Genomic DNA, 17,528 nt, shown 5'->3' with positions numbered 1-17,528 from the left:
CTTGAATGTGATGAAGAAACTTAAGTCCCATCTGGTGACATGTCAAACACCTCCATGAGCAGCCAAATATCACAGGGAAGATTTTCATTCAATCTCTTTGCATTTTACTTAGAGCAACACAGAGAACCCCCAGACTGCAAGAGTTGTGTCCAGCTCCTCACCACCTTTCTGGCCACTCTGAGCATTAGAGAATCATGCAGCTGGCGTTCTGAGTTCCTGCAGTGACAGAGTAGATGACCATGGACAGGCCCAATCAGACATGCCCCATGGTGGGGTTCATTCTCCTGGGCCTCTCCGCCCACCCAAAGCTGGAGAAAATGTTCTTTGTGCTGATCCTGCTGATGTACCTGGTGATCCTGCTGGGCAACAGGGTCCTCATCCTGGTGACCGTGTGGGTGCCCTGCCTGCACAGGCCCATGTACTTCTTCCTGGGAAACCTCTCCTTCCTGGACATCTGCTACACAACCTCCTCGGTCCCCCTCATTCTTGACAGCTTCCTGACCCCCAGGAAAGCCATCCCCTTCTCAGCCTGTGCCGTGCAGATGTTCCTCTCCTTTGCCATGGGAGCCACAGAGTGTGTGCTTCTGGGCATGATGGCGTTTGATCGCTACGTGGCCATCTGCACCCCCCTGAGGACCCTGTGGTCATGAGCAGGGCTGCCTATGTGCCCATGGCTGCCGGCTCATGGGTGGCTGGAAGCACTACCGCCATGGTGCAGACATCCCTAGCAATGCAACTGCCTTTCTGTGGGGAGAATGTCATCAACCACTTCACCTGTGAGATCCTGGCTATCCTCAAGTTGGCCTGTGCTGACATCTCCACCAATGTGATAAGCATGGTTGTGGTCAATGTGATCTTCCTGGGGGTCCCAGTTCTGTTCATCCTCATCTCCTATATCTTCATCCTCACCACAATCCTGAGGATCCCGTCAGCTGAGGGGAGGAAAAAGGCCTTCTCCACCTGCTTGGCCCACCTCACAGTCGTGGTCATCTTCTATGGGACCATCCTCTTCATGTATGGGAAGCCCAAATCCAAGGACCCCCGGGGGGCAGACAAGCAGGACCTTTCCAACAAGCTCATTTCCCTCTTCTATGGGGTGCTGATCCCCATGCTGAACCCCATCATCTACAGCCTGAGGAACAGGGACATGAAGGCTGCTGTGAGGAACCTGATATTTCGGAAACACTTCACCTGGTGACGGTGACGGGGTCCTGATGGTTCTCTGCTCCCCCGTTACACTCACCTGAGAGTCTCAGAGGATAAGATGAAGGGTCAACGTCATCAAAGTTCACACAGGTAAATCTACTTACACAGAATCTCCTTACACAGAAGGGCTTTGTGTGAATAGAAGCATTTAATGGGACTTTTTTCACCTTATCCTATAAACAGTTCTAAAAAAGTATATTCATGTTGGTCAAGCCTTATAGTTCTGTATCTCTGTGATTCTTACTGAACAAATTGATGTCACCAAAAGTCTTCAAGTTGTATTAACTCATGAAAAGCTCCAGTCTGTAGGTGTGTGATTCAATTGTTCCTTGGCCTCTTTCTTTGAACATATTTCAATGGGTCCTTACTATACTTTCAACTTTTCCTACTCCATAATAAGTACTATTTTTACTTCATCACATAGTTTCTTTCTCCTTATTTTCATATGAATTCTTAAAGTGTTAGTGTTCTCTCCCTGTATCCATAATTAACCTCTTTCCCTTGTCCTTAATCAAGGTCCCACCAGAAAATCACTCACATCCTTGGAGCAAAGAGGAGAGTAAGTTGTGGCAAAACTGTTGCAAGGGTCAAAAGCTCAGACCGTTTTTCTTTTCCTTTTTTGAAGATGTTCTTTATCCCTAGGATCTGTTCCTAGATGGCAATGGCGTCCCACAGGCCATCAGAGTAATGCAGGACTGGAGATGTGTTGAGGAGAATCTGGTGAATTCTATTAACCTCCTGACCTGGCTTGACCATGCATGCAGCCAAGTGGGGACCGTACTGTGATTTACTATCTAGGAATCCCCAAAGCCACAGAGCAGTCAGGCGGAGAAGGTGAGGCTCACCAGGAAACATCTAAGAATCACTCACATGACTGGTGGGAATTCCAAGCCATATCCTAAAAATAATCAATCTGGAATTTCAGTTAAAAGAATGAGCAGAATAGAAAACCTCTGACAGTGAATATGAACATTTAATCCTATAAAGAAGAAACAGAATAAAAAATCAAAACAAGCTGGGAAAATCTGCACATTTTTGCTTATTACAAAAATATTGCAGGAAGATGGTAAAAACATTAAAGAAAATTCTTCGTAGTGTTCTCAGCGAATTCTAGAGGCAATTGAATCAATAAAATAAGACCAGTCTACAAAAAAGGAAACTAGTAGAAAAGGTGACTGGAAGATAACATTTTCTCAGGGGAAAAAATTAAAATCCCTCATTATTGATCAAATAAGAATCAGTAGAAAGTATTTAAATAGGACAATGCTTAAGATCAAAACTTCAAATTAAAAATAATTTGTTTCTTTCCTAGACCACAGAGAAAAAGATAGAGATTTCAGTTGAGAAAAGATTAGAGGCATGAAAGATATACCAGGGGATCCATTATAGATATCACAAGGAGGAAACAGAGCAGATGAAAGACAAATAGTAATAAAGAGAAAAAAAAGACGTTTTACTGAACAGAAGCTTTAAATACTTTGTTCGTAAAAGGTTCATCAATCACCACATAGGAATTGTAGCAAAAGACATACCTATGTACAGTATATCCAGGGATAAGTTTTGATTCCCATATACACCAAAATAACTCTACAGACTTTTGCACAAAAGAAAAGAGTATTTCCCACCAAGGAATAAGAATCTGACCACCATAGGCCTGATACTCTGCAGCCCAAAATATAGATGTCAGTAGAACAGGTTTGCAGAGTTCTGAGGGAAATGGCTTGAGTCCAGAATCTGACACACCCCTGACAGTGGCACAGACATGAGGGTTAACAAAACACTCACTGTCATGGGCAACAACCACAGAAAGAACATAACTCTATAATCTCTTTCTGAAAAAGAAATTTTATTTTGAAAGTTCTCCCAACAAATAGTTAAAAATAAAAAATTGAAAGAATGTAATATATATGGTAGATAAGAGACAGTGGGGAATGATGAAATGCGTAAGACCAATAAAGTCTAATTGATCCTTTATACCACATTTGCAAAGACAAATATGTGAAGGAGTTACTAGAAAACACTTAAGGTAAACAGTGACAGCAAAACAGTAACATTACTCGAGTTACAGATTTAGGTGCTTCATCAGGAAGGAAAATGGAGAAAGAAGTGAAGTTACAGCCCACCAAAATCCTCATCTCATGAAGGATGTGGTGGGAGGGGCAATCTTACCAATATAATCCATTGCACAGACACTGAAATAGAACAAAAGTGTTAGTACACATGTTAAAATTTTAAGAGTAAATACCAAGAGGCAAGTATTAGGATGATGACTTCTGAAAGAATTAGAGGATTAGGAAAGAACAAAGAAAGTTGAGCAAATGGAAAAGGTCATTTATTTAACCTGAGTAGGTTAAAATCATTGTATATTAAACAAATAACACACATTATCCAGTTGTATTTTCTTTAGGAGTTTCAAGGTTTTTAACATTAGGAACATGAGATCAATTTTACTGCAACCATTTTGTTAATAATTTTTAAAAAGTGATCCCATCAACAAATGTTGAGAAGTCATTTGATAAAATTTAATATCTATTTCTGACCTGTTGAAGTGGCAAACTTGAATATAGGAAACCATCCCTAACATGCACGAAAACATTGGAACATCAACAGCACGCTTACTACCTGGGTCAGAACATGTGCTCTCAGCGCCTGTGCCATTCTGCAGAGTCTACCTAATTAAGCCAGACCAGCAAAATAAAGAACATAAATACTGAAAAGAATAAAACTCTTCACAGATGTTTTTTACCTAGAAAACAACTTAATCAAATGTGAAACTGCTAGAACTAGTAAGAAAGTACAATGGAGTGGTAGGATATGATTCACAGCAGTCACAAAAACTTCAGAACACTTAGGGAGGTTGTATGAAGAGGTATGGGAGACCTCTATGAATACCATATATTTACAATGATCATGTATTAACAGGAGAAATAAAAAAGACACTTTCATTTTGGAGGAAGGAAAAGCTCTGAAGGTATGCCTCAGGGTAGTCTGAGGGGACTTGGAACACCCAGAGGCAAGCGTCCTCATTCAAAGCCTTTCTCCCCTTCCCAACAGGTGGGGAGGACCTGGACTCCACCCACTTTTCCATCCCTAGAACAGGCCCATCCTGTTAGGTGGGAATGAAGGTCCAAGCCCAGACCTTAGAAGCAAACATGGAGGCTCACTGATCAAAGGGTCTCATAAGCAAAGAAAACCAGCCTTTACTCCAGCCCTTGCTTTTGGAGATAATCAAAAAGTCTAGGCCAGACAGCGGACAAATGGAAGAAGTCCTATCTGTGGACTCCCAGTGCAATCACAGCCGGACTTCTTAAGAAGGCCATCGCAGAAGTCAGTTCTATAACTGTACCACGCTTCTATTCCTTTCTGAGTAGACTGATCCCTCTCATTCTTATCATGTGATGCTAGCGGGCTGCCAACTGCAGTACACCAACCCTAGGCAATGGGTCTACTGGAAGTCACGGAAGCTTCGTCAAACTAATCAGTGCCATTCTCCCAGATACTTCTAATTGGAGCAAGGAGAGAAGGGGTCCTGTATTAGCTTTCCATGCTGCATAGCAGAGCACCACAAACTTGGTGCTTTAAAGCAACATACGTTTATAAATCTTGCAGTTTCTTTGAATCAGGAGTTTGAGCAAGTCCTCCGCAAAGGTGCAATCTTAGGTCCTGGCCAGGCTTGGTTCTCATCTGGAGTCTCAAATGTGAAGAAGAATGTGAATTAGGCTCCTGACAACTCTCTTCCCTAACACATGAGAAAGCTTGTCCACCAGAGTTTAAAATGAAGACAAGAAAAGACAAGTAGAGGAAAGAAAAGAAACAAGAAGAGACAGAGAGTCCTAATGACATGTTGAGACCCTAATTCCAGCTGTGCCTGAGACTGAGTCCCCTTGAACTTCTCATTTATATAAGCATTAAAGAAACATTTATTTGGGGATTAAACTGGTTAGAGTAAGTTTTCTATCGAGCAGCCTAGAAAGTCCTGACAATTACAAAGCTGAAAATAAAAGCAGCTTCCTATGGTCACCCGCTCCTGCTGGCCGCTGCATCCTCCAACTGCAATTTATATTAGATGGTGTATCACTCCCAAGTGAGGTACAAGCAACTGCAAACCCCTCCCGGTCAACTCCCAGGCTCTTTTCCAAATAAAACAAAAGGAATAAACCCTCTTCAGGCTTGCACTCTCTATGAACACTGATGCAAAATCCTCAAATATAAACATCAGTAAAACAGATACAGTAATGCACCTAGAGGATATCATTGTAAACAAGTTTCATTTATCCTAAAAGTACATGATGAATTGCACATGAAAAATTCACCACATCAACCAACTGAAGAAGGAAGACCAAATGATCTCAATAAAGAAAAAATATTTGATAAAATACAGTATCATGGGAATAACCACTCAAATCTGACTGAACACCTCTGAACGAAACAGCAGGCCCTCTCCTACCCCCACAGCAGAGGCTGGCAGGACTGCCGAGACAAGGTGACCCAACCAGCCCCCTGTAAGTGTGGCGTCGGAGGAAGCTGAGGAGGGAGGTGGGGCTTTTATCCCCACTGGACAGTACCACGTCCCCTCCCACAGGGTCAGTGGGGACCTGCAGGAAGCCTGCACTTGTGCCCCCACGCTGCAGTAATCAGTGCCCCTCCTGGCTCCCACGCGGGTGATATCAGAGGGGGCCTAAAAGAGAATCAGGACCCATGCATGTGGTAATGAGACCGTCCCTTCCCGTGCTGTCAGTGGGGGTCCAGGGAAGAGCAAAGAGACCTCCCGCATCTGCCAGTCAGGGGGGACGCAGCTGAGCCCCAGAGGGCAGGTGAAACTCCTGCTGCCTGGCAGTACGGCGGACCCTTCCTCCCAGGGCTGCAAGGCTGTTTCCATGTTCAAAGATCAGTCAGTGCAATTTACCATATTAACAGGTGAAAAAGTGAAAAGCTCAAGGGGAGGGGCGGAAGATGGCGGCGTGAGTAGAGCAGCGGAAATCTCCTCCCAAAACCACATATATCTATGAAAATATAACAAAGACAACCCTTCCTAGAATAGAAACCAGAGGACACAGGACAATATCCAGACCACATCCGCACCTGAGAGAACCCAGCGCCTCGCGAAGGGGGTAAGATACAAGCCCCGGCCCCGCGGGAGCCGAGTGCCCATCCCCCCAGCTCCCGGCGGGAGAAGAGCAGGCAGAGCGGGAGGGAGACGGAGCCCAGGGCTGCCGAACACCCAGCCCCAGCCATCCGGGCCAGAGTGCAGACACAGTACATGCCCAGGGGGCCCTGGATACTAGGAAAACAGGGCAGCAAGAACAGTGAGCAGGCACTGGAGGCTGGGCGACAGAGGACATAAGAAAAGCGCGTGACCATTTTTTTTTTTTGCTTTTTTGCTGTTTTGTTTTGGCGAGCGCTTTCTGGAAGTCTTAAAGGGATAGGGACCCCAATACTAGGGAAACAGGGCAGAAAGACCGGTGAGCAGAGGCCTGAGGCTGGCACCGGAGAATAAAGAAAAACGAACGACCACCTTTTTTTTTTTTTTTAAATTAAAAACTTTTTTTTTTTTTAATTTAAAATTTTTTTTCTTTTTTTTTTTTTTGGTGGTCGTTGTTTTGTTTTGGCTGGTGCTTTTTGGAAGTCTTAAAGGGGCAGGGCGGGTCACTTAATCCAGAGGTAGGGAATCCGGGATCTCTGGGCACCCTAACCCCAGGGCTGCAGGGAGCAGGGAGGCCCCTTACCGAGATAAATAGCCTCCCAGCAGCTCCTGCTCCAACGCGACTCCACCATTTTGGAGTAGCTGCCCGAGCTAGGCCACGCCCACAGCAACAGCGGAGATTAACTCCATAGCAGCCGGGCAGGAAGCAGAAACCGTGTCTGCGCGCAGCTGCGCAGCACAAGCCACTAGAGGTCGCTGTTCTCCCAGGAGAGGAGGGCCACAAACCAACAAGAAGGGAAGTCCTTCCAGCCGTCACTCGTCCCAGTTCTGCAGACTATTCCTATCACCATGAAAAGGCAAAGCTACAGGCAGACAAAGATCACAGAGACAACACCAGAGAAGGAGACAGACCTAACCAGTCTCCCTGAAAAAGAATTCAAAATAAGAATCATAAACATGCTGACAGAGATGCAGAGAAATACGCAAGAGAAATGGGATGAAGTCCGGAAGGAGATCACAGATGCCAGAAAGGAGATCGCAGAAATGAAACAAACTCTGGAAGGGTTTATAAGCAGAATGGATAGAATGCAAGAGGCCATTGATGGAATTGAAATCAGAGAACAGGAACACATAGAAGCTGACATAGAGAGAGACAAAAGGATCTCCAGGAATGAAACAATATTAAGAGAACTGTGTGACCAATCCAAAAGGAACAATATCCGTATTGTAGGGGTCCCAGAAGAAGAAGAGAGAGGAAAAGAGATGGAAAGTATCTTAGAAGAAATAATTGCTGAAAACTTCCCCACACTGGGGGAGGAAGTAATCGAACAGACCACGGAAATACACAGAACCCCCAACAGAAAGGATCCAAGGAGGGCAACACCAAGACACATAATAATTAAAATGGCAAAGATCAAGGACAAGGAAAGAGTGTTAAAGGCAGCTAGAGAGAAAAAGGTCACCTATAAAGGGAAACCCATCAGGCTAATGTCAGATTTCTCAACAGAAACCCTACAGGCCAGAAGAGAATGGCATGATATATTTAATACAATGAAACAGAAGGGCCTTGAACCAAGTATACTGTATCCAGCACGACTATCATTCAAATATGACGGTGGGATTAAACAATTCCCAGACAAACAAAAGCTGAGGGAATTTGCTTCCCACAAACCACCTCTACAGAACATCTTACAGGGACTGCTCTAGATGGGAGCACTCCTAGAAAGAGCACAGCACAAAACACCCAATATATGAAGAATGGAGGAGGAGGAACAAGAAGGGAGAGAAGAAAAGAATCTCCAGATAGTGTATATAACAGCTCAATAAGCGAGCTAAGTTAGGCAGTAAGATACTAAAGAGGCTAACCTTGAACCTTTGGTAACCACGAATTTAAAGCCTGCAATGGCAATAAGTACATATCTTTCAATAGTCACCCTAAATGTTAATGGGTTGAATGCACCAATCAAAAGACACAGAGTAACAGAATGGATAAAAAAGCAAGACCCATGTATATGCTGCTTACAAGAAACTCACCTCAAACCCAAAGACATGTACAGACTAAAAGTCAAGGGATGGAAAAACATATTTCAAGCAAACAACAGTGAGAAGAAAGCAGGGGTTGCAGTACTAATATCAGACAAAATAGACTTCAAAACAAAGAAAGTAACAAGAGATAAAGAAGGACACTACATAATGATAAAGGGCTCAGTCAAACAAGAGGATATAACCATTCTAAATATATATGCACCCAACACAGGAGCACCAGCATATGTGAAACAAATACTAACAGAACTAAAGGGGGATATAGACTGCAATGCATTCATTCTAGGAGACTTCAACACACCACTCACCCCAAAGGATAGATCCACCGGGCAGAAAATAAGTAAGGACATGGAAGCACTGAACAACACAGTAGAGCAGATGGACCTAATAGACATCTATAGAACTCTACATCCAAAAGCAGCGGGATATACATTCTTCTCAAGTGCACATGGAACATTCTCCAGAATAGACCACATACTAGGCCGCAAAAAGAGCCTCAGAAAATTCCAAAAGATTGAAATCCTACCAACCAACTTTTCAGACCACAAAGGCATAAAACTAGAAATAAACTGTACAAAGAAAGCAAAGAGGCTCACAAACACATGGAGGCTTAACAACACGCTCCTAAAAATCAATGGATCAATGACCAAATCAAAATGGAGATCCAGCAATATATGGAAACAAATGACAACAACAACACTAAGCCCCAACTTCTGTGGGACACAGCAAAAGCAGTCTTAAGAGGAAAGTATATAGCAATCCAAGCATATTTAAAAAAGGAAGAGCAATCCCAAATGAATGGTCTAATGTCACAATTATCGAAATTGGAAAAAGAAGAACAGATGAGGCCTAAGGTCAGCAGAAGGAGGGACATAATAAAGATCAGAGAAGAAATAAATAAAATTGAGAAGAATAAAACAATAGCAAAAATCAATGAAACCAAGAGCTGGTTCTTCGAGAAAATAAACAAAATAGATAAGCCTCTAGCCAGACTTATTAAGAAGAAAAGAGAGTCAACACAAATCAACAGTATCAGAAACGAGAAAGGAAAAATCACGACGGACCCCACGGAAATGCAAAGAATTATTGGAGAATACTATGAAAACCTATATGCTAACAAGCTGGGAAACCTAGGAGAAATAGACAACTTCCTAGAAAAATATAACCTTCCAAGATTGACCCAGGAAGAAACAGAAAATCTAAACAGACCAATTACCAGCAACGAAATTGAAGCGGTAATCCAAAAACTACCAAAGAACAAAACCCCCGGGCCAGATGGATTTACCTCAGAATTTTATCAGACATACAGGGAAGACATAATACCCATTCTCCTTAAAGTTTTCCAAAAAATAGAGGAGGAGGGGATACTCCCAAACTCATTCTATGAAGCTAACATCACCCTAATACCAAAACCAGGCAAAGACCCCACCAAAAAAGAAAACTACACACCAATATCCCTGATGAACGTAGATGCAAAAATACTCAATAAAATATTAGCAAACCGAATTCAAAAATACATCAAAAGGATCATACACCATGACCAAGTGGGATTCATCCCAGGGATGCAAGGATGGTACAACATTCGAAAGTCCATCAACATCATCCACCACATCAACAAAAAGAAAGACAAAAACCACATGATCATCTCCATAGATGCTGAAAAAGCATTTGACAAAGTTCAACATCCATTCATGTTAAAAACTCTCAGCAAAATGGGAATAGAGGGCAAGTACCTCAACATAATAAAGGCCATCTATGATAAACCGACAGCCAACATTATATTGAAGAGCGAGAAGCTGAAAGCATTTCCTCTGAGATCGGGAACTAGACAGGGATGCCCACTCTCTCCACTGTTATTTAACATAGTACTGGAGGTCCTAGCCACGGCAATCAGACAAAATAAAGAAATACAAGGAATCCAGATTGGTAAAGAAGAAGTTAAACTGTCACTATTTGCAGATGACATGATACTGTACATAAAAAACCCTAAAGACTCCACCCCAAAACTACTAGAACTGATATCGGAATACAGCAAAGTTGCAGGATACAAAATGGACACACAGAAATCTGTGGCTTTCCTATATACTAACAATGAACCAACAGAAAGAGAAATCAGGAAAACAACTCCATTCACAATTGCATCAAAAAGAATAAAATACCTAGGAATAAACCTAACCAAAGAAGTGAAAGACTTATACTCTGAAAACTACAAGTCACTCTTAAGAGAAATTAAAGGGGACACTAACAGATGGAAACTCATCCCATGCTCGTGGCTAGGAAGAATTAATATCGTCAAAATGGCCATCCTGCCCAAAGCAATATACAGATTTGATGCAATCCCTATGAAACTACCAGCAACATTCTTCAATGAACTGGAACAAATAATTCAAAAATTCATATGGAAACACCAAAGACCCCGAATAGCGAAAGCAATCCTGAGAAAGAAGAATAAAGTAGGGGGGATCTCACTCCCCAACTTCAAGCTCTACTATAAAGCCATAGTAATCAAGACAATTTGGTACTGGCACAAGAGCAGAGCCACAGACCAATGGAACAGACTAGAGAATCCAGACATTAACCCAGACATATATGGTCAATTAATATTTGATAAAGGAGCCATGCACATACAATGGCGAAATGACAGTCTCTTCAACAGGTGGTGCTGGCAAAACTGGACAGCTACGTGTAGGAGAATGAAACTGGACCATTGTCTAACCCCATATACAAAAGTAAACTCAAAATGGATCAAAGACCTGAATGTAAGCCATGAAACCATTAAACTCTTGGAAGAAAACATAGGCAAAAACCTCTTAGACATAAACATGAGTGACCTCTTCTTGAACATATCTCCCCGGGCAAGGAAAACAACAGCAAAAATGAGTAAGTGGGACTATATTAAGCTGAAAAGCTTCTGTACAGCAAAAGACACCATCAATAGAACAAGAAGGATCCCTACAGTATGGGAGAATATATTTGAAAATGACACATCCGATAAAGGCTTGACGTCCAGAATATATAAGGAGCTCACACGCCTCCACAAACAAAAAACAAATAACCCAATTAAAAAATGGGCAGAGGAACTGAACAGACAGTTCTCCAAAAAAGAAATACAGATGGCCAACAGACACATGAAAAGATGCTCCACATCGCTAATTATCAGAGAAATGCAAATTAAAACTACAATGAGGTATCACCTCACACCAGTAAGGATGGCTGCCATCCAAAAGACAAACAACAACAAATGTTGGCGAGGCTGTGGAGAAAGGGGAACCCTCCTACACTGCTGGTGGGAATGTAAGTTAGTTCAACCATTGTGGAAAGCAGTATGGAGGTACATCAAAATGCTCAAAACAGACTTACCATTTGACCCAGGAATTGCACTCCTAGGAATTTACCCTAAGAACGCAGCAATCAAGTTTGAGAAAGACAGATGCACCCCTATGTTTATTGCAGCACTATTTACAATAGCCAAGAATTGGAAGCAACCTAAATGTCCATCAATAGATGAATGGATAAAGAAGATGTGGTACATATACACAATGGAATACTACTCAGCCATAAGAAAAGGGCAAACCCAATCATTTGCAGCAACATGGATGGAGCTGGAGGGTATTATGCTCAGTGAAACAAGCCAAGCGGAGAAAGAGAAATACCAAATGATTTCACTTATCTGTGGAATATAAGAACAAAGGAAAAACTGAAGGAACAAAACAGCACCAGAATCACAGAACTCAAGAATGGACTAACAAGTACCAAAGGGAAAGGGACTGGGGAGGATGGGTGGGTAGGGAGGGATAAGGGGGGGAGAAGTAGGGGGGTATTAAGATTAACATGCATGGGGGGGTAGGAGTAAAGGGATGGCTGTACAATACAGAGAAGGCAAGTAGTGATTCTACAACATTTTGCTATGCTGATGGACAGTGACTGTAAAGGGGTTTATAGGGGAGACCTGGTATAGGGGAGAGCCTAGTAAACATAATATTCATCATGTAAGTGTAGATTAGTGATACCAAAAACAAAGCAAAAAAAAAAAAAAAAAAAGGGCAGTTCCTGTGTGGTAACCTCCAACGAGTTCTACACAAGGGTATAAAGGGCATATAAAAGTGTAGGCAAAGGGTCTGTTTGTGTTTATACAGAGGATCAAAGCCTAATTGGGCTACCCCGAAAATGAACTAAGATACAATATGAAAAAGAACTTCCAAAATCTGCACTCTCTGGAAGACTCATGCCAGAAGATGATCATCAAAAAACCCCAACAAAGATCCACGCACTGCTACAGCTGTAGATGCACTCATCCCACCAGTTCCTGGACTTGCCATGGGAATGAGGGAGATGTCTAAACTGGCCTGTGCGTACAGTAAAACAACAAATTTGACTGGATCTATACTGTTGGAACTCAACCAAGAATTTGGAGAAGTGCAAATTGTAGCGCTCCAAACTCTTACAACTACAGACTATTTACTGTTAAAAGAACATATGGCATGTGAACAGTCCCCAGGAATGGGTTGTTTTAATTTGTCTGATTTCTCTCAGACTGTTCAAGTTCAGTTGGACAATATCCACCATATCATAGATAAGTTTTCACAAATGCCTAAGGTGCCTAACTGGTTTTCTTGGTTTCACTGGAGATGGCTGGTAATTACAGATATGCTTTGGTTATGTAACTATACTCCTATTATGTTAATGTATGTGCGCAATTTAAGTAGTAGCTTAAAACCTATATATGCTGAAGTTACTCTACAAGAAGATATGTCAAAGAAATAATCAATCTTCCCATGTTTTCTTCCGCCTGCTACTTCTATAGCTTTTCTTCTTCCTTCCTAATTACAACCCTTAAATAGAATTCGTGCCTCATATCAAATTTACCGAGTATCATAATTCTTCCAAGTGGTAAAGATACCTCAAGACAAATGCAGGGCATAGAAGCCACAGGGCATAAATATGCAAAGAAGTAAAAAGCTAACCTTTTCAAACAATAAGGCTTCTCTCTCACTTACCAACTTTACATTTCCCTGTATGGCCCCGGAAGATGACTGGTTAGCCAGAGACGGGTAAGATTCCTCAAGGGAGGAACAACCTAAGACAGGCACAGTCGCAGGGGGGCCATCAGGTGAGAAATTGGGGATCAACAGAGGTGAGGCTTAGAACCTCACCCCCCCTGTTCTGAGAGAAATCTTGTGCATACGTGGATGTTTTATTGCCCTTGTCTAGCTAGGATTAACACATAGTCTACAGGCACACACCTGATCATCTACATTTGCTCTCTTACAACACTAAACTATGTTTTCTACCTTTATCTTGTATCTACCTACCACTTCAGCATTTTATTAAAAATAATAATAATAAAGAGAGAAATGTGGTATCCACATATAAATCAAGTATAAAAACCAAATGAGTATTCATATTTGAACTGACTGTTTATAGTTCATAATGCATGAGCAAAACCGAAAGTTTCTGTGATGACTGCCCCTGTACTGTTCACTATGTAACTTATTCATTATGTAAGAATTTGTCCTACATGTAAGAACTTGTTTGTTATGCCTCTGAAGATTGGAGACTGATGAAAATTAGGCTTGGGGTGGATTAATGATTGTGCATTGAGCATTGACTCCCCTATACAGAATTTTATTGTCATTAACAACCATTTGATCAATAAATATGAGAGATACCCTCACAAAAAAAAAAAAAAAAAAAAAAAAAGAATGCAAAGGGGATGCAAGTCTGTTTAGGCTCAGATACCATCCCTAGTCCTCCTACCCCCAACACCTGCCCTGAGATTCTACAGAGTTGCTTTCTGTAAAAGCCACTCCGCAGTTTCTGGAAGGTTCTAATCCATAATGGTTAAAAATATACAACTTCCGGGCAGAGCTGAGCCAACTAAATTGAGCCTACCCAGAAACCCAGGAAATGAGCAGTAGAGGTAGGCAAAATGCTACCTGTAACAACAGGGATGTAATTATAAGAAACACAGATCAATCACCTTCATTGAGTAATCTAAAAACCTGTCTAGGTTTGTTTTTCCCTCTCCTCCAGTGATATCCCGGTCCCCATGCCCTGTGGTATGGTATAATGCAAGAAGCTTTGGCCATGGGTTTCTATTCTATTACTTTCTGCCTCAATAAACTCCAGGACTACGCAATGGTTCTTGAAAAAAAAAAAAAGTGAAAAGCTCATGAGTAACCAGTAAAGCAGGAAAAGCATTTTAAAAAACAGCACCCATTCATGATAAAAACTTTTAGCTTCGAACTGCAGGTCCCCACTAGCACAGGAGGGCAAGAGAGACAACGGTCCCAGCATTTTGGAAGGAACAAAAAACTATCATTATCCACAGATTATTACCTGCTATGTGGAAAATCTACAATGATTTAGAGATATAAGTATTTAAGAAAGTTTAGCAAGGTCGCTAGACACTATATCAACATACCAGGAAGAAAGTCTATTTCTATAGTCCAGCAACAGATTATGAAATATTTCTAAAGATACCAAGAAATATAAATACATATTTATATATAAAAATATTTTTGTGTATTTACATTAAAATGTAAATATTAAAACCACCATGCAGGGTAAATCTGGCCAAGAGCTCTAAGACCTTTATGCATAAAGTTACAAATTATAACACCTTTTGAATGATATTAAAATAGAGGAGGAATACCTCTCATTTATGGGTTAGAAAACTCATTATTATAGAGACATTAGTTCTCCCCAAATTGATCTATAGATCCAATGTAATCTCAGTTTCTAAATCCCTAAAATAATTATTGTAGAATTTAAGAAGCTGGCTCAGTAATTTATGTGGAAGAACAAAGGACCAAGAATGACCCTGACAGTGTAAAGAGGTAGCAGATGGAACCAGAGGGACTCATCCCACAAGAAACAAAGACATCCAAGCAGCCCTGCGAACAGGGGCGTGGTGTTGGAATAGACAAGCTGCTGGAGAAGAAGAGCGACCCCTGCAACGAACCCATTCATTTGGGAGACTTGATGTACAAAAGAAGGGTGTTACTGCTCACGGGGGTCGGGGGGGAGGATGGGTTATAAATGCAGCTAGGACAATTGGAAATACATATGTGTACCAGGAAAAACGTACAAAATACTTATGACAGAACTCAGTTGGGAGGCACCCCAAGTATCCACCAAAGTACAATGTATCAGTGAGCTGGGCCACATTCAAGTAATGGGCTTTAACAATATAAATTAATGAATTTAGCTACACTCATGAACATAAATGAATCTCAAAAACATGACGTTGAATGAAAAAATAAGTCAGAAATAGATCCAAGTGATCCAATTTGTACAGCATTTTGAAGGAAGAAAACCTAAACTATACTGTTTTAAGGATGCGTACATAGATGATCGAAATCAGTAAAAGCAGGGAATGACTGTAACGGAGCTCAGGAGTGTGGCCATCTCTGGGAGGGGAGGGAGAGGGCTGCGGCTGGGAGGGAACACCCTGGGAGCTTCCAACAGATGGGCAATGTCCTACTCCTTAGATTAGGTGGTGACTTTTTAGCATTCTTTAAATCACAAATACGTGTTACATATGCACTTACCTATGTGTGTTATCTTTCACATTTTAAATTATTCTAAATATCAACGATCTTAAACACTAGTGTGAAGACATCACTTCTCACCTTTCAGAATGGCAAACACCAGAAAGCCTCAAGACCAAGAAGCTGTGAGAACAGTGTGGAAAAACTAACACTCACACACTGATGACAGGACTGTGGAAATTTGGCAATACCTATCAAAATTACAAATGTGCATAAAACATATACCTACCACGTGCGAAGTTATACATATGCAAAGATATGTGTTGTAGCTTGATTGTCATCATAAGATCCCAGGTACACCGTCCAGACATTGGTGACGCCTCCCCATGTGGGAGGTCCTGCGCATGTCTGTGAAAGGAACCCTGGCCTGTCTGGGAGCCCAGGGACAGCTCCGGAGGAAGCTGGCCCCAACTCTGTGCTCCTCTCCACCCAGGTGGTCGTGTCCCAGTCACTGCCTCTGATTGGGACTGGGCAGTGTGGTCCCTGGAGTCCCCAGGTATACAGGGCCTACATCCTTTGCTCACTTGACGTTCCTAACTTTAAATTGCTTCTGGGACTAACAGGGTCCCTGGAGTCCACAGCTGCTGCCTGAGGACTCCCTTCCCTCCTGGGGAAAATGCGCCCCGGGGATTTCTGGGCCTCAGACCAGGATGACAGACCCTTTACATGAAGAGTCTGTAGCTGAGACACCAGTCCACGGCCAGGTTGGGAGGAAGGATGCGGGAGTCACGCTCAGAAGCTAAAGACGCCACGAGGCTTTAGGAGGAGAAAGAAGAAAAAGGCTCTCAGATGTAAAGGGCGTCAGGCAGGAGAGTGGCTGGCCAGGGGCACAGTGAGGAGCTGCGACCTTGTCTGAGATCAGGAAACTCAGAGGTGGCTTTTTCCCAGACAGGGAATCGCTGAAGCAATGAGTCTGCAGGTTTTCCACATTTTTCCTTTTGTCAGCAAACTGCCCTCCAAAAAACCTGTATAAGAGTGCACAGGGGTCTTTTGACTGCACTGTGCTCCCTTCCACTTCTCAGCTGCCTGTTGGCTATGGAGACACGTGGGGACAGACCGCAATCAAGGCCCGGTCCCTGGGAGCAGCCCAGGAGCCAGACCTGCCATGCAGCCACAGAGGTAAAGCTTCCCTTCCCCTCCTTGCTCTCCCTGACTGACACCCTCTCTCCCTCGCCAACCTCCCCAGTCAGGCTGTAGGTGTCAGAGCTCCTTGCTTGCTTCCATCCTGCATCTCCTTCAAATCCTGACCCGAGAGTATTTCCTGCTGGCCATTCCTTGATGGGAAATTCGGCATTCAGATCTCCCCCTACCCCACACACACCAAACACTGAACCACGTGGGCAGCTGCCTCCATGGGGGACTGCTCCCTGCCTGCAGGAGACTGCCTCCACATGGAGTCAGGATGCCCGGGAAGCACCTGACTCAGCCTTCTCATATGCACACGGGGAAACTGGGGCCTGGCGCAGAGAAGGGTGTTGCTCAAGCTACACAGAATGTATATGCTGTGGGCAGGGGCACATCCCTCAGCTCTGGTCTCAGTGTGCAAGGTCTTCCCAGCTGTTCGGTTCATTCCGATTGAATCA

At 42.7% G+C, this 17,528-nt stretch overlaps 1 pseudogene; it reads left to right on the top strand.

Moving 5' to 3' along the window:
• The first annotated feature begins 239 nt into the window (after positions 1–239).
• Positions 240–1,198, top strand: LOC118914013 (olfactory receptor 13C7-like; annotated as a pseudogene).
• Positions 1,199–17,528: the final 16,330 nt, after the last annotated feature.

This window comes from Manis pentadactyla, chromosome 3 (genome assembly GCF_030020395.1).
Source record: "Manis pentadactyla isolate mManPen7 chromosome 3, mManPen7.hap1, whole genome shotgun sequence".
Taxonomy (NCBI): Eukaryota; Metazoa; Chordata; class Mammalia; order Pholidota; family Manidae; genus Manis; species Manis pentadactyla.
Note: the sequence above shows the minus strand (reverse complement) of the source record. Positions and strands in the feature narration are given on the sequence as shown.